This window comes from Colius striatus, chromosome 3 (genome assembly GCF_028858725.1).
Source record: "Colius striatus isolate bColStr4 chromosome 3, bColStr4.1.hap1, whole genome shotgun sequence".
Classification (NCBI taxonomy): domain Eukaryota; kingdom Metazoa; phylum Chordata; class Aves; order Coliiformes; family Coliidae; genus Colius; species Colius striatus.
In genome coordinates this window covers 72,658,553-72,682,792 of record NC_084761.1, presented here as the reverse complement: position 1 = coordinate 72,682,792, position 24,240 = coordinate 72,658,553, and positions in this window count along the sequence as shown.

Here is a 24,240-nt window from a genome sequence, read left to right as displayed (position 1 = left end):
ACACAGAGTATGTTCATTATACTTACAGAATACATCAAGCTGCTTTGGGAAGAAAGGAGAGGCTAAATGTCTAGATTCAGAACAAAATCTGAGAGTGGTCGATTCCAGTCTGAACAAAAATTCAAAATGGTATACTGTTTCCAGTGAAGGAAATACTTTTTCCTCTAACCAGGAGAATAACCAATACAATATATGCTGGAAATATAGTATTCTACTTAACTTTGATAAAGCTTCAATGAGTATTTTCTGCAGATTCTGGCACTATGTATTGGGTCTGAGATAGTGGTAATTTTCCACAGCAGCCCTTACAGTGCTGGATCTTCTGGTAGCTAAAAACGTGTATTGATAACTCATCAGTGTTTTGGCTACTGCTCACACAGTATCAAGGCTGTCTCTCTAACATTTCTTCCCCCACCTTCAGGAGTAGGCTGGGGATGGACAGGATCCTGGGAGGAGACATGGCCAGGACAGCTGGCCCAAGCTGACCAAGGAGATATCCCATACCATATGACTTCAGCTCAGCAATGTGAACTCAAGAAGATGATCAGGAAGGAGGAGGCATTTGTGGTTCACATTTGCCTTCCAAAGCAACCATTCCACATACCACAGCCCTGCTTCCTGGGAAGTGGCCAGACATTGTTGCTGATGGGAAGTAGAGAGTAAGAGTTTTATTTGCTTTGCTTCGCTTCTCAGACATGTGGCTTTGCTGTTTCTTTATTAAACTGCTTTATCTCAGCCTATGAGGGTTCCGTCTTGTTTTCTCCCTTCCCTGGCATGCTGAAGAGGGGAGAGATAGAGCAATATGATGGGTACCTGGCATCCAGACAGGGTCAAGCCACCATACATTGCTCATCAAAAACCAGGTGTGGACTAAATGATAAAATATAACTATGTTGAAAGGAATGATGTGTGAGTAAAGGGTTTGGGGATTGTTTAGCTGTAAGAACAAAGCTTCAAAGGTGGTACAGTAACCTTCTTTGAATATGCAAATGATAACTTCAAAGATAGAGAAAAGAAATTCCTGACCAGATGAAAGATGAAAGACAATAGAAAAGGAGGAAGATTCAAACTAAACAAGTAAAAACTAGGCAAGATGTTAAGAAAAATGTCCATTATTATGGATGGTAAAATATCAAAATAGATTGCCTGACATTAGCATGGAGTCTGCATCACTGGAAGTCTTAGACAAGTTTTTGTCAGGAATGATGCTTCTATTGTATCCAGAAGACAAATAAAAAATGATGCTCTCTTTCCATTTTGTATGCATGCACTGAAGCTGCACTGAGGAAAGAATATTGACTATATTATCTTTGGAAGATTTTTCTGAACCACATTTTTTGGTTATACTGAGACATAATTGTAATGACAAAAATAAAAGAGGCAAGTGAAGATTTTATTGTCAGTTGTTCAAAAATACTTGGAAACTTTTAAGGAAACATTATGTAGTAAAATATTAGGTTATGTTACTAATGGCATGTGAAGCTGAAAGTTCACTACAAAGGATTTTTCAAAAATGCTTTCTGCCTGTAGAACAGGAAAAAAAAAAGTCCCACTTAGTTTGACTTTACTGCTACACAAGAAGGGAATCTCAAAGAATGATGTGATAAGAAAATGGGATAAAATGCAACAATGTCACAGCTATTTAAATGAATTTAAATTTATTGAGCCTAATATTTCTGTACTTTACCTGTGAAAGTATCTGATGTGACAATCAGGAGAATTTATAATTTCAGAGAAAGTAGGTATACCAGAATTATAAAATGGATACAGTTTTCCCAGTGTTCTGTTGATTATATGTCAGGGGAATTATCAGACTTAGAATTCTCCTGTCAGAAAAACAAACCAAAGATAAATACTGACACCATAGTTATACTGCATTTGGTAAGAATGTAAATTTTTCTTCTGTCCTGTTCATAAAAAAAAGTCAGTGGGGGAAAGGATATGTGCTTCTCTGATTTGTTTCCTAATATTGAAGAAATATTAGAGGCTGAGGGAAGGGGTAAACTTTTTAAAAATGTTTTTTCTAAAATTTTTGTTTTAAATAAGAAAAAGAATTAACTTTTGTTTTGTGAAAACTATCTGGTCATGGTTCACTATCATCACATCTAGGAGATAAAAAAATTGCCAATGAGTTGAATTGAGACTTCCTGAGGCTTATCATAGCAAAAAAACAGTGCAGGACAACCTCAAACAGCAGTGAGAGAAAACTACACGAGAGAAGATATTTGGAGACTGTCAATCTGACCTGGAAGCACTGAAGATCACAGTGATATATCACACCTAACTGAACACCATGGGAATGTAATAAAGCCATACCGAGTTACAGGTAATGATAAAACAGAGTTTAGACAGGTAAAATAGAAGTTTTTCTGTTTTGGCAACTTCATATTCTGAAGTTTAATTTTCAGGAGGGTTGACTCTATGCAGTCTTCCTAGCAGTTTCAGTGAGATTAGAGTGGGTTCTGGAGTTTTGCTTACTGAAAGCTGAAGACAAGCTGAACAGGAGACACTTTTGCTTTCTATTTCCTACATCTTTTGCCACAGGTGACATTTTGTCTTCCAGGAGCACTTCTGCAGGCTTCTCTGTGGCTTCACAGAGAATGTATTAGGAAACCACCCCAGGTTTCCTGGTTTTGAAGATGTAAGTCTTCAAGTACTGACAAATTTGAGTCTTTTAGGTTACAAAGGCTTAAGGTTTCCAGGCTAATTGCTCCATATCACCAAGGTGGAAGGTATATCAAGGAAGCAGGTAATTAAGAGGCTACAGAGTCTCAACTTTTCAGATTTTCAGCACATCATCTGGGAATGAATGAGTTGACTATCCCAGATCCGTTGGGATGACCATACCATTCCCATGTGACTTTCCGTGGAAAAACAATGTAATTCTTGTTCTGATATCTGATATAGTCTGATATTATCTAAAATAAAAAACTGCAAACCAACACAAATTTGTATTTAGCCTTTTTTTTTTTTTTTTCATAGTTCAGAATACTATTTACCTGAGAAAGACATCACTCTTTGCAGACCTTCTATTTAGCTTCCTGGACAAAGCAAAGTAATTCTACTTCTCCCAGACACTCAGTATATTCAGATGGCAGAGGCTCAGAAAGAAACCACAAGGGACTTGAACATAACACGGTTTTCCCCACTGTCTGGGAACCAACAATAAACACAGAGGCTTAGAGAGGCTCTCTGCAGGGCTGTTAATAGTTTCTTTGGCTGAGTCAAAGAGGACTCATAACCAGGATAACCAGGATATCATAACCAGCATACAGACAAATGAGAATATTTACACAGGCTGGAGTACTGGATTGGGGAAAAGAAATCTACTCCTGAAAATTCATACTTCTGAAGGAGAAAAGAGTGGGGGTAGAATCTTTAGGACACTAGGGTAAAGTCTTTTTTAGAAATACACTATGCATTTCACTTCCAATAACTGTAGGTAGAACAGAATGGGCATCATACCTAAATATTTGTGCATCTCTGATGGTCATAGTTCTGATGATATTGTCTTGGCTGTTTTTGTATGTGATGAAATATAATTTATAACTCAGTTGTATTTTTTTGTCAGAAAAAGATCTTACAAAAGCCAATAAAATGTTTAGTATTAATGTACTGTCAAGTAGAATATAAATCCTTTAATTAGCAATTCAAACATCATTAACATACCTTATGACATTTCACAGAGCAAAGTAAATAAAAGATTACTTGATTTAAAAATTCTGAATCAGGCTCACGTACAGTGTATATGAAATCATGTGCATATTGTACAAGTTGCAAGTAAGCAAGTTGCAACACATCCCTCAGAGATTAAAGAAAAGAAATTCTGAAGGTAAAATGGAGACTCGACTTTAATTGCATTCCACTGTTCAGCTCATTTCCACTTTTTTGGTATTAGAATGCTAGAAGCAAGTCTGGACAAGCTACCTGAACACTATTGCTGATACTATTTTATGTCTTTTGATTGATCTTGCTCTTCGCAGTGGTAACTGAATTTGTCACATTTGGACTCTTGAAATCTACTGCAATATTTCAGCAATATTACTGGTTTCTCTTGCCCTACCAGTGGGAGTTTCCATTCAGTTTTTTTCCAGGTTTTGGATTTTGATGAAAGTGTGATGGAAATGAACAGATGAACTCGTCATTCTTCTCTTCTCTTTATTCCTCATATCAAAATGTGACCAAATCTCCAAAGATGTTTTGAAGTCCATATCTGCCGTATCTCTGGAAAACCAAACCAATTAGTTGTTCTCCCTGGAGGCGGTGAGCCTATACATCCTCTGGAGTCTGTTCAGCTCCTCAGACTGAGCTGCCATGGGAGCAAGCTCTGCTGTGGTTCTCTTTGTGCTGCTTCTCTGCCTGGACATCATGGTGAGCAACAGTTCCAAAACACAAAATTTGATGCTTAAGCTCTGCATACATTGCTGCTGTCTGTAACCTTCAGTTATCTCTCTTTTCAAATCTCCTTTTCCTCAGTCCTCTCCATAAATCGCACCAGCTTCAAATCCTTTAATTTCACAGATAATTCTTTGCTTTATTCTGGGATGTCTCTACCAGTTTGTTAGACCTTGATCTTGACACATACTAAATTATTTTTAAGATTCAGTTAATCTGTCTATTTAATTTATAAGAGAAATCTCAGCATTTTCAAACAAAGCACAAAATATGCAAGCTGAAGCCATCTCCTCTTTTCTCCCTACTTCTGTTAAGTGCATTTGTTTGTGCAGTATAATACCAATTTTGATTTAGGTGCAACTTCTGTGCAGAAAATATCTTTCCAGAAAAAGCCTGACTTAATGATAGGTCAATTGACAAATAACAGCTATAGGAAGAATATTCCAGAGAGCCAAGCTTTCCTGAAACAGAGATATTCTTCAGTACAATTTCTGAGACACTGCTGTTATCATCTAGTGTGTGAGCTGTTGCTGACAGAATGCAGCTCTTGAAAGTGTTCTTATGCTTTTGAAAGTGATCTGAGTATCAGGCCAGACAAAGTCCCACTGTACTTCTGTTCGCATTTAAGAACAAAGAAAAATCAAATTAGATTTCAACTGTGCATGTGTCTTAAAAAGAAAAGTGCTAACACAGCTAAAAGACTTGATATTTCTAAGATGGTAATTAAAAACAGAAATGGAAAACAATCATATGACGCTAGAATTATAAAATATTCTATCTTCATAAAGACTTCAATTTACTTTCAGACTCTAAGATCTAAAACCTACGGCTACATTTTATTTGTCAAAAAGTCTGAATGACAGACATCAATAAAATAAATGGAAATTAAAATTAATTGTTTCAGTAATGCTAATATTAGAATGATTTTGTACTATGACATGAGCTTCAGATAAAAACACAATTTTATTTTAAAACTGAAATAATCAAGGACTGAGGTTAATAAAGAGCAAGTATTATGCATGAACATTTTTCTAGTCCTGTTTCATATGCATAATTATGAGTGGAAAGTATCGTAAAACATTTTAATTTTTTAAATATGAAAGTTCATAATAAGCTGAATAAAATGCATCCCTTTAGTCAGTAATACTCTAATTCCCATTGACACAGCAGACCTTTCCAATCATTTCCGTTTTTAAATACTCAGACTAAGACGATAGATTTATGCAGGTCAGTCTGTCACATGTGCCTGGAATAAGAAATCTGTAATCACTTGCTTTTGTGGATTAAGAAAGATGGAAAGACTCTGTACCAAAGGCTAGGCAAGTATCTTTGGTACATCTCTGTTAACCTCTAAGTTTCCATTCTCTTTTTGTCCTTTAACAGTGATACAAGAAAGTATGTAATTTTAAAGAAAATTTCTGAAGTCTCATCTTTTTTCCTGCTCCCTGTTTGTTTTTAGATTTAAAAGCCAAGAGTTTACAACATTTCACTTCCAATGTCCTCACACAGAAAACACATTGATTCTTCCCAACTTCCTAATGGAAGTTTTTCTTGATAAATTGGTCTAGCTACAGACTTTTCCTCTTATCCTTCGATTATGACATTTGGAAAAAAAAAATCCTGGTTTCTTTCTTTCTGCCATATGACTCTGCAGTCATCATGACAAGTATACTGCTGTTGACTGTATTTTTGTAGAAGCTATATTGAGCTCCCTATACTTCCTCTTTTCTCTTGAGTGCTGTTTGGGTTTCTGAGAGAAAAAGCACAATCATTCTTTAAAACTCTTTTTCAAAATTCCATATCTTGGAGGAGCTAATAGTTTCAAAGATTTGCAATAGCTTTTGTGTCTCCTACAGACTTATATTTAGGAAACAACGTGTTGCATATTTTGCCCTGGGTTGTTTGACAGCACAGTAGGTTGTAAGTGTTCAGTGTTCATACTGATATGTAGGAATAAGAAATAATAAGAGTTCATTTTAAAAGTATTTTAGCTGCAATATTTTCCTTAGCAGTGAGGGTTTTTAAGAAAGATTCAAAAAAGCATTTTCATTTTTCAAATGTCATTATTTCTTTACCTCTAACTTGCTGCTATTTTGGGATGAGGTTTTTGTATTGGAAACAAGGTAAGTGCAACTAGAGTGTTCTTGACATGAAAAATTGCAGCTTATGACATTAAGCTAGACATGAAGGTCTAGGTTTCCAGACAGACTCTTAACTGGTTTTCAATATTCCCTGAAAAAGCACTCAAGTAGTTAATAATGTTTCCATACTACATGCAGCACTAGTCCAATATTTTAAAAGTGAAATAGCAACAAGTCTATTTCAAAATAGAGAAGCTATTGAAAGGTTCAAAATGTTCAGAGGAACCTTTCTGTCCCCTAAATGACCTTCAAAATTTTATTTTTACTTGTGGGATGAGTTCACTGTAGAGCAAATGGAATATGTATATGACTAGGAAGATCAGGATTTCACTCTGTATAGAACTTCTCTGATGAAAAGTTGAAGGCTGTCGTGAAATTTAACATAAACTTGCAATTGTACATGAAAATTTTTAACAAGGAGTTTTCAATAAATTAATCTAATTGAAAACAGTTTGTGACTATAAACGCAGAAAGCTGTTACGATGTTAAGACTTAATGATGTCCTAATATTTCCAGTTCAACAGTATAGTTCTTCAAGAGATTACCTACTTGTTTCTATATGGTACTGCACTGTGATACGCAAGCATAACATGAATGTCTGCAACAGGAGTGCAAACTGCATGAGAGGGCATTAATGATACGTTGCTGAAGTCATTATTATAATGAGAAAAAATTACTTTGTTTATTAGGATGAAAAATGAAAAAAAAAGAAAAATGAAAAAAATGAAAAAAAAATTAGACATTTTCTGACTGTATTTAAGCTATTAAATTCATATTTAGTTACCTAAATTCTATTACCTTAATTTTTAAAGATTCTGAGTTCCAGTTTCTCAGTGAACATCACTGAGATCACTAAACTATTGTCATCTCTGGAAATCAAGTCCCCTGTTAAAATGTCATGAGCACATGAGTTTCCTAAATCTACATGCAAAATATAAAGGTAGTCTGTGTGATATCTGAAGCCTATGACTAAGCTTGAGTTCAGAGTACCATGACAAGAGCACTTCAAAGCCAGGTTGTATTTACATCTGTGTTTGGGTCTTGTGGGAGAACTTCTGAACTGATGACATTGCCAGGTCGTGATGTGAATGGGAAAAATGACTCTTCTAGCCAAAGCCCCTCCACCTCCTGAAATCTATTTGTCTGGTGGTGACATCATAGGGTCACCAACAGGCAGGCAGAATCCTTCCTGAAGCATCTTATGTCATGTAAAGCGGAGTGAATAGCCTCTGTGGACTGACATATTGCTATTGGTGCAGATGAATGGAGAGTGGGTCAGGGATCACTGCTTACTTCGATCTACTTCTTGACTCAAGCAATTTATTGATGACTATATTGACATTGCCTGGGAGTTAATTTAAGTTCCTGCATGTGAAGTGTCACTTTTTAGCTTAAGTTTTGATTGTGGTTAGGTGTCTCAGACTGGCCGGGGTGAGAAACACGTATCACATTCTTAGAGATAAATCTGTTTGAAATAATTGCCATTGATGGTCATAGTCTCACGTTACTGTAGGGAGTGAAACAATAGTGTAAACTCAGAAGCAGACAAAGTGAGTAACATTCTCAACTTTTTGTGTATAATAATCATGAATGCCATGTGAAGAAAAAGAAATCAGATTTAATCATATTGTCTGGTTTAAGTAGGAGAAGTTATTCTTATATTGGTATCATTAAAACATCCAGCTACAGTACTGACTTTAAATCCTTTAAATATACCAGTGAAAAATACTTACATAATCCTTCAAGCAGAGGGAAAAATGATATATTTGGTTTATAACACCCTAAGTAGGCAGTTGTCTCTAGATTCCACTTCAATGAAAGACTTTGTGATACCAATTAGAAAGCATATACCATATTGCCTCAATATCCTGTTCCAAAAGCTGATGAATGTTTATGATCATAAATGAAATATGTAAAGTAGCGCTGAAATAATCTTTCACATCAAGAAGATTAAAATATATACTGTGCACAATGTCTACCAGATATTCTGCAATGCAAGCTTTCAGGGATGTATTTCTATGGGGATTTGTGGAGTACAGTAACAGATTTCAATGCTGCCTCAAATATGAGAATATGTCCACTTCCATATTTTTCCTCTGAAGAGTAGCAACAATGGTAGATGCCCAATCAAGTTACAATAAAAGATATTTAAAAGTATAGTAGAGTTTGACAGCAAAGCTATGGTTGTGCCATGGTAAGTAAATTCATTTGGAATCAGAAACTCGCAACTAGATTTGGGTTCAGGCAGGTTTGCAGTGCCCACTGAAACCTTTCTCCCAATTATTCAAATTGCTGCCAGTGCTGCAGCTTTTTTCCTGCTCCCGTTGAAGCTGAAGCCACAGAGAAATGAGCCTGATCAGAGTATATGATTGCTGACTGTGTCTAATCCTGACTTGGATATGGGATAGCAATTTGTTGTGTACTGAAACTCAAGAGCTGGGAATGTGCTTCAGTTACATAATTTAGATGTAGAAAAAAGACTGTTGTTAAACTGCTTACTTTCCCAGGACTGGAATGGTTGATGATGTATTATATATGTTGCATCTTAACTGTAAGGCTTTGGACTCTCTTATTCTGTTTTGACTAATGATGAAAATATTATTGTAATATTTTTTGTTTACTAAGCTCTCAAACTCATACTCTAACACTAAAAGTATTTATCAGAACACTTAGTGTAATGCATTGCATAACATGGACAATCAAATTTCAGAACTTTTCTCCTTCACTAAGAGGAATAACTAGTGTTTCCAGAAGGGCTAAGATTTTACGTCTGGTGATAGTCAAAGACAGAAAATTCATCTTGCTTGTTCTGATGGTTCTTCATATTCAATCGTAAGAACACTAATGCCATTCCATTTTCAATGTGTCTCATCAAGCTCTCAAACACCTTTGGTGTTTTATTTAAACATTAAACAATTAATATCTTATCTAGCAAAACTATGTATATAGCATGAACAAATCAACTCATCATCTTAATTTTAGTATTTTAACTAGATAGAGTTCATAAAGCTACATTTTCTTTAGCTTTTAAAATGTTCTTATGGCTTTTTCATGCACCATTTCCATTTCCATTTCATTAATTTCAATTCCAGCTATTTGGAGTACATCTGTATCAGAAATGAGTGCCTCACTTCAGTACTCCTTTCAACAATGCTGAATTCAGAGATGCGTCTTTATCATACTAATTTTAAAATCAGCATTTCTCCATTTTTGTTCTCTTGTCACTGTTAGCCCCTACAAGTTCAGCTGAAACTTGATTTTCACTTTTGAGAAGTAAATTGACTAGCTGTTAATCCTTTTGTCTGATCTTTACTGATCTTTTACTGTGATTTTTTAAGCTAATATCTCAAGGATAGGGAAGCTAAAGTCACTAAGAATGAAACTGATGTAAAAAATCCTACTATCCTTTAATGCCCTTTTTTAATATAGTTCTTTATCCACTTCTTAGTTGTTTCTCCTGGAACTGATACCATAATAATCAATTTATAATCAAATGAGTTCACTTTAAACATTGGCAATGGGATGAGAATTTTCAGTCTATTACAAACTGTGGCAAACACTTCTATCTCCTTGCTCCTTTCTTGTCTTCTTCCCCTCTTTCCACTTGCCTTAGTTCATAGTAAAATTTTTAAAAGGTATTGAAAATAAATATTTCTTAATTATTAATTTCAAATTCTCAAAGATGCCACGTAAGATGAAGATATGATGTAAGACCTTCAAACACATTCATGCATTCCAGAAAACATTTTGGATTTGATGAATCACACTGAGTGATCAGATGGTGAGTAATACCTCATCTTTACCAGATAAAAGCATAAATTCTCACTCCTTTCAACATAGTGAAGTATTCACTGAACTCATTTTCCTTTTCATCATTATTACATATTTTATCACATTCATCTTATAAGGAAGATATGTCAATTGGGGGATTTATTGAATCTGCAATGTACTTGCATTCATGTATCCTGCCAAAAAATGTATTCCTGTTGCCTTTGTTTCCTTTTCAATTTTTCAGTTTTCCAAATCCATTTTATTTTCATTTATAATGTGTCTTTCTGCTGCACAACACTTCGTAACTTTGCTGTTGTTGCTCTCTTTTTCCTTTCTTTCATAAGTTGCTGTTAAACTCATTTATTCCAAATTATTGTCATTCGTAATAATAATAAAAATAAAAATATTAGTAGTAAGTATTCTACAGCATATTATATAGTAATATAGTATTATATTAAAATTATAATATTTATAACGATGCATTTTTTTCCTCCTACTACTTCTTCTCCTTTATTATAGATTTTCTCTGGTATTCATGAAAAGGTCTAACAAAATATGTTGTTTCTATATAAACTGTTTTCTTTACTGTTGACTTGAACAAGAAAAGTATATAGAAATTGTTGTATATGTCTAAAAATTTTAGATTAAAAAATGCTTAGGGGATTAAAGACTAAGAACTGGAAAAACTGGAAGTAGTAGTTTACCTCAGGATAATTATAACACAACCTATCTAGGCTTAATCTACATATACTGACACTATCTCCTCATCAATTTGTGGTTACTCTCCCAAACCCCTATAACTCCCTGATATGGATATTAAAATAATAAAGATATTTTTCCAATGATTCATATCAATATATTAGGAACTACAGTGTTTTTAAAGATCCTGGTCCCTCAATAGGCAGAAAAAAGATTTACAGTACAAATATTGTGATGCATTTTAAAAACTTTATATAGATTATATCCATTTATGACAACAATAAGTAATAAAAAAACCCTGGTGCATATATTCTGTACATTTAAATTTGTAACAGTCTTTGAAGGATTCTTGCACCAACTCTAATCCAATTTGTAATATTTAAATGTACGTGATATGAATGAATAGTTCAAAAAACATTACGTATCATTTTTTTTCCTATCAAATTGATGTGTGTTATGTAGGTTTTCCTTTGATTATCTATATGCAACTATGAATTAGTATTATCTTTTTAAGTTCTGTGCACTTGATTAAGTGAACATTGATATTGCTGAATGCATGTACTCATTTAGATATTAATTTATTTAAGTCAGTTACTCTGAATCACTGGTTAGGCATTTCTACATCCCTGCTTGATCATGTACATTATGAAAATATTAATTCAATTTCTGAGTACCACTGCCAACATAAAAAAAAGCTCTGCTCATGTTCAAAAATTCTGTAATTTTTCTTAGGTTATACAGTTCCCTTCAATATAGTTTCCCTCTTCATCTGTTCTCCTGCTTCTCTTGAACAATAGAGTAATTTGGATTCTTTAAATTAATGATGGAAGACTTCTGAGAGTACCCTTGGAAAAAGCAGTGAACTAAATATGAATGTTTAGTGGGAAAGAGTGAATTAAATAAGTGAGCAGCTAGGAAGAATGTCTGCAAATATAGTTATTTAATCTGTATGTGTTCAATATATGTAATGATTTCATTCATTTAAGAGCTATGTGCTATTGTTACAATTATTTACAAGCCTCAGATATTCCTAGAATAGGCAAAGTAGCTTGTGCTTTCCTGTATCATGACGCATGTGTGAACTCAGATTTTTTATATTAATTGCCTGATCATTATCTCAACATGTATTATGATTAATCATTATTTTCTCTCAAAATCATTCTTAGTGTGGAAAATGCATATGCAGTTTTATAAAATGAGGTTTGAATTATTCTAGATTTTTTGCAAGACTGAGGCCAACAAAACTTAGAGAAACTAAGGATTGGCTTGATATTATACTCTGAGGAAGAATGCAAGGAAACCAAAACCGTGATATTTGGCATGTGCTTTCCCTCATTTATTTTTCTTCTACAGTGCTTTGGTTGCACAGCGACTAGGAGTCAATTCTGTCAAAACAGCAGGCAAGATTTTCTTCCCATGGAGGAAAAACTGCTGGTCTCTGCTAACAGAATCTAGTCCAATGACAGAAAACAAATAATTGATGTTAAGCTTTTCTAAGCTGTAAGATGCCCACTACTAAGAATTTTCCACAGTTACAAAGAAAGAGAAGAAAGACATCTTTCTAACAAGAGCAAAACTCTAGAATATCCCAACTCCTAGAATAAAGGAAATATAGAATTCTGCTTGAAGATTCTAACAGATATCATGACCCAATCTAATTCACCTTTTCACTACTTAAATAATGCATTTGTAAGCAGTTGAAAAAAAAATTACAAAGATTGATAAACTGCTGATTTTTCTTAATTATATTTAGGTGATAAAGACTTCAGGGAGTCACAGAGTGCTTCAGCTAGCAAAATGTAAATTACGTATGGGTACATTATGAACCCTTGTATCCTACTATTTCTGGACTAGCTGTATTGTGCCTATAAACATGTTTCATAGTAAGGTATGTACAACGGGGTTGTATACAGTGCTTGCCAATAAATCTTCAGAATTTATTCAGTTAGTAGTCAATGAACTGTTGAGTTATTTCTTCATCCTCCAAATTTTATACTGCAAAAAATACACTGGTAAATAATGGAAGAAATATTTGTACATTATTGCTGATAAAAGCAATCATATTTTGGGAATTCAGTTCTGAATACCCTAAGCGCGCTTCCTTGGTTTCCTTTATACTCCACCTTTCCAGATCCTGCCTGAGTTTGGACAGAATTGAGAAAGCCCTGACTCTTTCATTCCTGTCAATGCAAATCTGTTTGACATTTATCTAGAGAATTATCATATAAGCAATTCTGATAGAATTTAAAAAAAAAAAGCTAATTTGGAGTAGAGGACAAGATGAACCTTGGCTATGTAGCTTGCTAATGCATTTGCTATTTGCCTTTATTTTGCATGTTGTTCTTATGGGAGTAATAAAACTCCACACATACAAAGCAGCACTTTGAATGGACCTGGGTAGCATTACGTTACTTGTGTGCTCTCCCAAATTGACATTGCTCCAGTGGCTACTGCTGTTTTATGACAGTGTTGTGAGAAGATCACAAAGCATTATGATACAGAAGTGCTCAGTGTTTCAATACGAGACAGAGGGAGGAAGCCACAAAGAGAGGGAAGACTCTTTGAGACAAAATTTCACCACTGAGTACCCTCAAGTCTAACAGGACACAGTTTTTAAGTTTTAAGGTCTGAGCTGAAGGGAATAGGGCATTAGGGTCTTTCTGTAGGGCAAGGCCATTGAAGATCAGATGTTCCCTGCTCCCTGCTTCTTCCCCCTGCTGATGGAAGTGAGGCAGAGGTAGCCACATCACCAAAAGCACTCTTAGTCACTCAAGCTTCTTAGTCATGCAGTAGCAGCCTAGTCAAATCCCATTCTTGATTGGCTCTTGATTCCACTCTGGCTCCCTCTGCAGAGTGGTCTTTAATATTGATAGTATTCTTAATTAAAGATTTAAAGAACATTTGTTTGCTGAAGGTATAATAGAAAACCAGCAATATGACCTCCAACATTCATTTTCCGTTTGTCTATTTTTGTTTCCAACAGGTAATAAAATTGCACCACAACCACTTTCTGTCAGTGAAAAACACTATCATCCTTACTTAAAAAGAACTTCATCAATTAAAAGTTAGTACTACACAAAAAATTTGGACAAAGATCAGTGCCAGCAGAATAGTATCAGTGGAAAAAACCAACTTTTCTGTTATTTAGATTTTTTTAACTAATTCCCACTCTTGTCTCATTCTTCATAACAATGTTCTGGGAAACAGCAGTTGTTATTCCAAAACTCTGTCAATCATCTACCAAGTGGAACAAAACTCACAGAATACGAAGTTACAAAACAAAGTAATAAAAACCAAAACACAGAAAATTTACAAATATATCTCTTCAAATCAATGTGAAAAAAATCCACAAAGAATCTTGTCAAACAAGTCTTGCTTCTAAAATAAATTTTGTGAAATTCTGAGACAAAGTTATTAGCATTTCTATAAGTTATTTACCCTTAGGACACAGGTTTACCCCTAATCTAGCAAAAAAATATATATTTTTTTGTAAGTGCTGGCTCCCTCTGTTAATACTCTACTGGACTTTTTCCCACTACCTTTTTTTTCCTGTATCCTTGTAGTCAATAAATTTTGTCAAAGTCTGTTGTGAGTGAAAGGCTAGAAATAACATGGAAGACTATTGCACAGAACTGGAAATAGGTAAATAGTTTTCGACATCATCAGGAGACAAATATCTATAAAGTCAGATCTACAAACTGAAGGTAGATCACATACTGGGCTCATTTCCAGGGGAAAGTTAGAAAGCGTGCCTATAGAACACTGTTACAGTCATTTGGTCATCAATAGCTATCATTTCACGTTTATTTTCTTTCCTAAAACAGCTAGGAAGAAAAGCAAAAGAAACCAATAACAGTGACCATAACATGTCAATTAAACATTTCTACAAGCAACATTCTTTCCCCTGCAGCCTCACTTCCAGTCTGGTCCAGTAGACATATCAGACTCCCATCTGAAGGGCAGACACTGCTTTAATTTCTGTATCTATTTTCTCACATATTACCAGGCTGGAAATTGTCCTCAAAATATAGTTGTTCCTAAATTGGGGTCTCCATGGTAACTTTCACAGAGGTGCACATTGGAGCCAGCTGCCAGGAGGAGACAGTCACGTAATACAAACTGAGAGGATTACTTTTTACTTTTTCCACACTGAGATAGACAGACAGACAGAATGTAAATAATAACACGAAACTCTGGTAAACTCTTTTAAAGTATATCATACTGAAAAGCTATTTAAAATGGATTTAAAAGGTGAGAAGTAAGGCTGTATAAAGCACTCATATTCATCCTTTTTGTTGTTTTTAGAGTTTAAAAGTAGTGACTTGCATAAGGACATGAGGCTGAGAAAGTAAGGTGATGGCAACATCAGCTTTATGTCAGTTTACTGCCAGCTAAATCCAATCTTTGTGTTGGAGGTGAATCAGGACTCTCATGTCTGATGATACCATGCAGAAAACAGAACAGAGAGATTTTTAAAAATGACATGTTGGTTTTCCCAGAGTAATTGCAAGGAAATCAGTTTGAAATGTCAGAATGGAGACTGAGTTTAGGTCTGGAGGAGTAATGAAATACAGAAAAGTCCTGAGAGAAACTAGGAGGATCAGCTTACTGATCATCATATTTGAAAGGACAATATTGAGCACACAATTATTTAAAACAAGAAAATTAGTTATAAGACCATTTTGGTAGCAGAAAATCCTTAAGACTACCATTAAACTTCTCTTTCCACATACAATAATGCAAAAGCATGTATTTTTCTGAACTGAAAACACGTACTTGTTTTGCGGTGATTGAATATTTATTTCTCCAGGAATAATTTTGTCAGTTCTTTGAGCATGACAATGTAACTCCACACAAATAGAAATTCCATTCATCCTAATGATCATCACAAATCATCACAAAGAAACCTAAAAGCTTTTTCCAGGACTTTTCAGGAAAGACCAACAGAGAATGTTTAAGTAATTTTACGTAATTTTATAACTGATATAGGGATTGGGGTTTTTTTGCTCTTCAGAAATGACTGATTAGCTGTGTGATAAAATTAAAACTCCATATTTTACTTAACTTCATTTAGAACACATATCTATTTATTTTTCACAGCTTCCAGTCCCCAGAATGCTTCTAATAGACAGAAAAGGTTCTGAGGATGACTGCACATGCATCCACAATCCTCTCTTGCTTGCGATGCTACAATGCAACAGCTTGATGTCAACAGTCATCCATGAAGACACCTTTGTGATTTTTCCTCAGGTCAATGATAACGAGAAAATTGTTTAAGAAAACACATCTTCAGAGGAAATGAATCTTCTTGCTTTAGTTTAATCTGTTTCTTATTTTTGTTCTCAGAAGCAATTTCCACATCTTGATACACATTCATGTCAAGCAACAGAAGAAGTCTTAATATCTTCTATGCTTTAAAAAAAAATCCAAACAAAAAAGCAGAAGGCTGTCAATGACTAAGTCTCTTCAACTGAGATGAAATGTTGTGTTTAGGTAATATCAGCCCCAGTAGAGCATGGCTAGTTTATAGTTTGCTAACTGATTAGAATTTATCATGGCTGTCCTCCTATAACACCCGTAGAAAATATATCTTTTCAGTTTCTGCTTACAGGCTTTCTTTGATTTCATGAGCGCTTACTGTGCAGTGACGATATTCTGTAAAAAAATGAATATGTGAATCTCAGAATGAACATCATGGAGAACTACAATCTTTATCTACAGATGCAGAGGTGTTACCATATTCATTAATTAAATTTTTGTCAAGTAGAAAGATGTACAGGTATTGTGATTGGCACTGGACTTCTTACTTTTGGTAATGTACCATTTGAAGTTGAAAAGTAATTCTGAGAGAGGTATTTCAGACAGAAAATAAGGAGATATAAATGCTGGCCTGAAATTTATGTAAATTCAAACTGAAGTTTGTAATCCTATCTTCTGCAAATATTCTTTATTTCAGTAGAACTTCAGAAAGATGTAGGCAAATCAGTAGAACTAACCAGAAATTCTGACATTTCAGTTTCCTTCCTTTTCAAATTCAATCAGTAAAGGCAGGAAGCAGGTGTGCTGGAAGTGGAGGGTAATGGAGTGAACGTGACTATTGAAAGTCTTTGGAAATAAATCTAACTAATTTACAAATAAAGTAATTACACACCTACAAAATAAATGCAAACAAAATAAGTGTTTCGTTAATTCAAATTTGCATTAAAAAGTATTTAAGGAAATTGTGCTTAATGCTCTTGAATAAAAAATGATCACTGTGAAATTATTTTGCAACCACGGAAAAAGAGGTTTCCAGAAGAATAAGATTATCAGCCTCACCTCCATGAATACAAAGGTAAAGAACAACTCATACTGAATGTTATTAATAAACATATGAAGGAAAAGATGGTTTTCAGGGCGAGTCAACATGAATTCACCAAGGGGAAGTCCTGATTGACCAACCTGATAGCCTTCTACAAGAGCAAAACTGGCTATCTACATGAGGGGAGAGCAGTGGATGTCATCTACCTTGACTTCAGCAAGGCTTTTGACACTGTCTCCCATAACCTCCTCATCAGAAAGCTCAGGCAGTGTGGCTTGGACGAGTGGACAGTGAGGTGGATCGAGAGCTGGCTAAACGACAGAGCCCAGAGGGTGATGATCAATGGCACAGAATCGAGTTGTAGGCCTGTGGCCAGTGGGGTTCCACAGGGATCGGTTCTGGGGCCAGTCTTGTTCAATATCTTCATCAACGACCTGGATGAGGGGACAGAGTATACCCTCAGCAAGTTCCCTAATGACACCAAACTGGGAGGACTGGCTGATTCCCCAGAAGGCTGTGCTGCTATTCAGCAGGATCTTGACCGGCTTGAGGGTTGGGCAGAGAGGAACCTCATGAGGTTCAACAAGAGCAAGTGCAGAGTCCTGCATCTGGGGAGCAACAACCTGAAGGTTTTCAAAATCTGCCTGGATATGTTCCTGAGTGACTTTATCTAGGTGGACCTACTTTAGCAGAGGGGTTTAGATGATATGTACAGGTCCCTTTTCACCCCCTACCATTCTGTGATTCTGTGATTCTGTAATTGGAACTGAATTTGGACAATAGCCAAAAGAGTAAAAAATGTTGGAATTATTTCTGCTAATATTTTTTTTTCCACTTAGAAATATATTTAAAGAAAAATGAAAAAAAAAAATGGATGTGAAATATAAAATAATTTTAAATTATTTTTTACTTTGTAAAATACACTTCTGAGAGACATGAAAATGATCTTCCCTTTTTCTCCCTCTAGTTTGAAAAGAAAATCTAGAAAGCTGCATCAAAACCAGTCCTTTTCCATTATCTATAACTAAGCTTTTTTCCTACATGTTTTTCAGTTTATCAGCTAAGCTGAAAGAATACTCTATTTTCCGTGTTTCCTTTGGCAGAGCTTCAGAAGTAAAAGATGAGAATAACTGTAGGCATTTCTCCACCTCCTGAATAGTTTTGCAATCCTTTGTGGCATTGTTCAGGAAAGGATTCCTCATACAAGAAAGCTGCCAGGAGTATTTCCCTGGGAGTGTGTTGCCCACAGAGTATGTGAGTGGCTACAGAATCTTGCTCTTTCAGGAGGTAACCATGGGACCAAATCCAAAGCAGAGGGACAATCCCCTGCACAACACAACACTGCCATGCTCTAGCACTTTGCCCAGTCCAAAATTTTACATGCTGAGTGCATATTGAAGCCACAGGTAGACTTTGTCTTGCAGATATGTGATGGGTTGTTACCACAATGGATGAAGGGTAGGGGGAAGTTAAATCGGAGCCTGACACATGGCAGGTTGGAAGATTTGCCTGGTGATAAGGACTGTAGCAAGTCTGCATGGTGCTTCAGTGATGCCTGTTTAGATCATGAGCTTGTGTTACTTTTGTTTAGCTCCAAGTCATAATTATTATGCTGCTAGCCTTCACCTGCAATGAATTACAAACTCTTGTACCCATCAGCTCCCCTGCCCATTGCAGGCAGAAGGCAACACACAAGGAAAATATGTGCCATGGACAAGGCTTCAAGTACTGAATTTTTTCACCTATTTGTACTCCCATGATCATACAATTTAATCATAGCATAACTAAAATTACATCTGAATGGCAATGTTTAAGCACCCTGCTGGAACAGTGAAAGGAAAATTTACCTGCTTTCTCTTAGCTGGGTGCATTCACAGTAAACATCTCATGTTGGAGGAAGGAAACTTAGTGGGAGATCTGTCAAAGTCAGAACTGGATGAAGGGCATAACGCTGCCATTTTTGCCTTTGGCAGTCTCCAACAGTGAATTTCAGCACATTAAAAATTCTTTGCCTGGCATCAAAAACATTAGGCTCTTGTACAGATTTTCTTTCCAAAGGCTACAGCTTGTACTTTCCTAAACAGCAATCCTCAAAAAGTCTCAAGTGAAGCATTCCTACTGAAAGCAATTTAATTTTATCTAATACAAACCAGGAACAATTTATCGTGCCGTTACCTTTTAGGTTGCCTCCCCCTTCTCTGACTGTCAGTGTTTAAACTAAACTCAAGACAGCAATTTTGCCAATAGCTGGTCCCAGAGCTCTGCACACTGGCATCTCTGTAGCCACATTTTTACCTTCAGGATAGATTTGCAATGCTAGAGAAAGTGTAGATCCTCAATGAGCAATATTTATTATCCTTACATTAAATCTATTTCTTGTTGTTTCATCTTGCTTGCAGATATCATTTGACATCTTCCCCTAAAACTATGTGTGGGTTTTTTAATATAATTTTTTATATTTAGGTTCATTTGAACAGTGACACTTCCTGGTAATTGTAAGTAAAAAAGCAACAGTTTGTATGCTAAGACTCTTAATCTATTTCTAAATTGGAATTGATCTACCTATTTTATTTTATTTGTAGTGAGCAAAGTATCTGTCTCCAGAGTATCTTACTTCCACCTATCACTCTAAACTTAAAGTCACTCTGTTCAAGTGGAATAATTAGGCTAGAAACTTTTAGAAAACATTTTATCATACAAAGAAGAGTAAACATTAAAATATAAATGTCTTTTGATCTATGTATTTACTTATGTGTTTATTGTACATTTGCTAGTATAGTCATGGAGGAATGAGATTGAATAGATTTTCTAGCAAAGTCCTGAAATATCTTTGGGTTTGCTCTTGATTTAAATCCTTTATGTAAATCCTTGTCTTGGGAAGGCTCAAAATTTGTTGGAAGCATGCTGTTCACTTCACCTCTGACCATAGTTTATCATACATCCAATAAGGAGTATCTACTTTTAGGTAAACTTTTATGAAAGACATCCAGAGACAGAGGGAGAAATATCAACACTACCTGTACAGGACTTGGCTTCATATTTTTCCATTTATATATCTATCATTACATTGGGAATTTTCAATATGTCTTGGTTTTGCCGATCCTCCAATGAAGCATCACAACAGTCTCTTGCTTGGTGCCCCTCATTCACCCCACACTTCTTAGGGTGGTGAAGGTCCCAGAGAGATGGGAGGAAAAAGATGGTGTAGATCAAGATAAGGGCAGGGAGGACTCGCTGCCAATTACAGGCAAAACAGACTCCAGTACTCGACTTAGAGAGGAGAATAGGAAAGTTTATTCTACTACCTACAGGAAACAGAACAGAACAAAAAGCAAAAAGAGAGCAGGATGATGATAAAATTACAACCAGCACTTTAAGATCTCCCTCCTCCATCCTCCTTTCTTCCCAGACTTAGCTCACTGCTCCCGATATCTCTACCTCTTCCCCCCCATCAATGGGAGTAGGGAATGGGGGATATGGTCAGTATCTCACAGATGGGCTCTGCTGCTTCTCTCTTCTCAGAGGAGGACGGCTCCTCACATTCTTCCCCTGCTCCAATACAGGGTCCCTCCCATGGGACACAATCCTTAACGAACTTCTCTGGTATGGGTTCTTCCCCACAGTTGCAGCTTCTGCAGATTCAGGGACCCTCACACGGGACACAGCCTCTTCTGAGCATAATTTTAATGAGCTTATTTGGTGTGGATTTCTCTCCATAGTTACAACTTCTGTGAGTACTGAGTCCCTGACACGGGACATGGCCTCCTCTGGCCATAGTCACTGCCCCTGGGTCTTTAATGAAGTGAGTCACTGCCACAGTGTAGAGTTTTTAACAAAGTGCAAACAAATCTGCTTCACCAGTCCTCTCCACAGGATGCAGGGGAGTCTCTGCTTCAGCACACCTCCTCTCTTCCCTCACTGACCTTGGAAACCATATGGTTGTTTCTCTCCCAACTCCTTGCACCACTGCCAGCCGAAAAAAAAAGAGACAGGAGAAGAAGGAACAGGAAGAAACCTCCTCTTTCAGCTTCTTCTTAAAAAGTGATCGTGGAGGCGTCTAATTGGCTCAGCCCCAGAAGTGGGTCTGGTTCAGAGCTGGGGAGATTTTCAAGCAACTTCTTACAGGAGTCATCCTTACAGCCCCTTACCAGAAACAGCTTTATGTCAAACCATGACAATGTCAGGGAAAAGCATCTCATAAAAAGGTCACTAAATAGATGAATCGAATATACCGAAACATATTCAGTTAAAAATCTCCTTTTCAGAAATAGATTTAGTACCTTGAGTTTATCAGGGAAATACTCTGTAGATCTGTTTTTCCTACATTTATCAAACTTAACCCAGCTTAACCACAGATTGTCATGCTGCTATAAAGATTAGAGGCAATGATGCCATTATTTAACATTTCAAACTACAAGACCAGGGATAGGTCTGTCTTTCTCCTAGAGTTTATCCAGGAAGAACAAGATGCCAGCTCTAAATTATTTGCCAATGACTGAAGTACTCACCATGAGCAAGAGTATAATAATCACAAAGTAATGTACAAATATGTATTAGGGAAAAAATACAAGGTTTCAAACATGTTTGTTATAGTTATCTAGACAGATTGATTATTTCTTTTAATCCAATATAGACATGCATTGTAATTACTCTCATTAATGTAAATGTGTAACATCAGTTCTTTGTATCAATTCCAAAGTCAATTCCTTTAGGTATGCAGCTTGTAGAAGTATGGTCATAATTTTATGAAAAAAACAGTTATTAGATTTGCTAGGTGATGTTGATATTCTCTTATATTCATTAATTATTTCCTCAAAAAAGTTCCAACAGGAATGTCTCTTATGTATTCAAGGACCAAAATCTATTCCTTGTGATAGCTGAACAGCTCTGAGTAATCTACCCTCAAGTCATAAGTTGCTGTGTAGCCTATAAATTTCACAACATTGACACTGAGAGTATGACTTCTGTGTATTGGAGGAAAAGAGGACAGAGACAGACATTTACATTAATTGATATCATAAAGGCCAGCAGCCAGTACTGAAATAAAAATAGAAATGATAATCAATGTGTAATGCAGGCATGTACTGACTATGAATAGAAACAGTAACACAACTATACAACCGCTAATGTTAATCACTTGCTCAGATGGGGATAACAAGCAGAAGAAAAACAGAGTAAATGTGATAGGTGAGATGGACCCTTGACAAAACAGGCCTAGTCCTCTGAACAGCTTCATTGGGCTTCTCTGGAAGCTTCTTTCCTTCTTGGTGTCAGCATTAGGTTGTTTTCACTATCTATCTGCAGAAAGTTGCTCATACAAAGCCTGCAGTGGCAGGCCAGAGCTGACAATTTTGGATGTTGTTTGGCTTATTTTACACCATTGCACGGAGCAAGCGTCTAATCTGAACTTGATGGCAAAATAGCAAGAGCTTCTTTGTTTTCTTTCTTGGTCAATATCACAAAGAAAATAGTATATTTAGCATAAGAAAAACATTTGCTGGTCTGTAAATTATGCGTTTCTTATTATTATGGATTTTGAAAGATTAAAATGAAGAATTAGACTGTCTGCTCTTCTATATTCTCTTACGTAACTAAGCACTTGGGTAGATGACAAAGTTTTCTAAACACTATTTAGTAAATCTTTTCAATTATTTAGTATTACATATCAGTAAATTGCTTCAGTTTATTAATTAGTTCAAAACACTGAGTGAGAGGGATGACAGCCTCACAAAATAAACTATGTGTCAGTCACTGTAAAGTGTTGCTTGGACTCGGAGTACTTTGTTGTTTGAAAGTGCTGTAAATCATCAAAATGCATTTCATTATGCGGCTGGAAATTAACCATTAATCCACTAAATGCACTTGCAATATCCTAATTTCCCTATGCACTCCCTGGTAATGATATTATCTGCAATATATGCCAACAAGATATTGCTCTAGAGAACATCTTAAGATGCAAGATTTTTTAGTTATTTTCAGTTCTTCTTCCCCTCTTGGCAAGTGACTGAATTAAAGAAATCATTATTCCATTTTTTATTTTCTCAGGTAATAACAACAGAGATGTACAAAATAGATTCCTAAAGGTTTTTGATATATATACACATAGACACATAGCAGTGTCAATTTATATAACTGCACCAATATTTTGGGCACAGGCAGCCTACCACTAAACTGCTTTGTGAGCAAGCAGAATCTCCTGCATCATGGGGTTGGTTTTTTTTTCCATTACCACCTCAAATACAGTGTTTTCAAATTAACAATGAAGTACCATAGCTTCTCATTAAACTTGACCACTGAACTTGGGAATAGTGTACTTTTGGGCATGATTTTCTCAGAAATTATCAGAAACTGAGTGAATAACTTGCAATTATTTTATTTTCTTTGAAACAGATCCAAAGCATGGATGTGCTAATTAGTTCAGACTTTCTATCTACCTCACAGGGCATGGAGAAAAAAACCACTGAAATCAGTCTCCATATTTAGAGCTCACTCTCTTGTGTTTTCCAAGATGGGTAACAAGTCAAGGCTAATCCCTGTCCAAACACTCAACATTTGCTTCCTGGTCTGCATTATTGAAATGGTCTTTTTTGTTGTTGTTGCAATAGGACATACCACTTTTGACTCACACACTTGTAGGCATATTCCTCCTCTGGCAGTTTTCACCTGACCGGAAGGACAGAAACCAGCAAAAGTGGGCAGATGTACATCCTCTGACTCAATCCTCAGCAGTGGATTGAGTAAACATACAGTAAAATGTGGACAGACAAATAAAACAAATTTTCTATCACAGGGAACTTGTTTGCCATGTGTGGTCAGTAACAGTAGGATATTTTCTAGAAGATTCCACGGCACTCCTGACACAAGATTATCTAGCGTGTTTGTGTATAATGAAATATATACATGCAGAATAATACAAGTTGTGTTTACACTTAT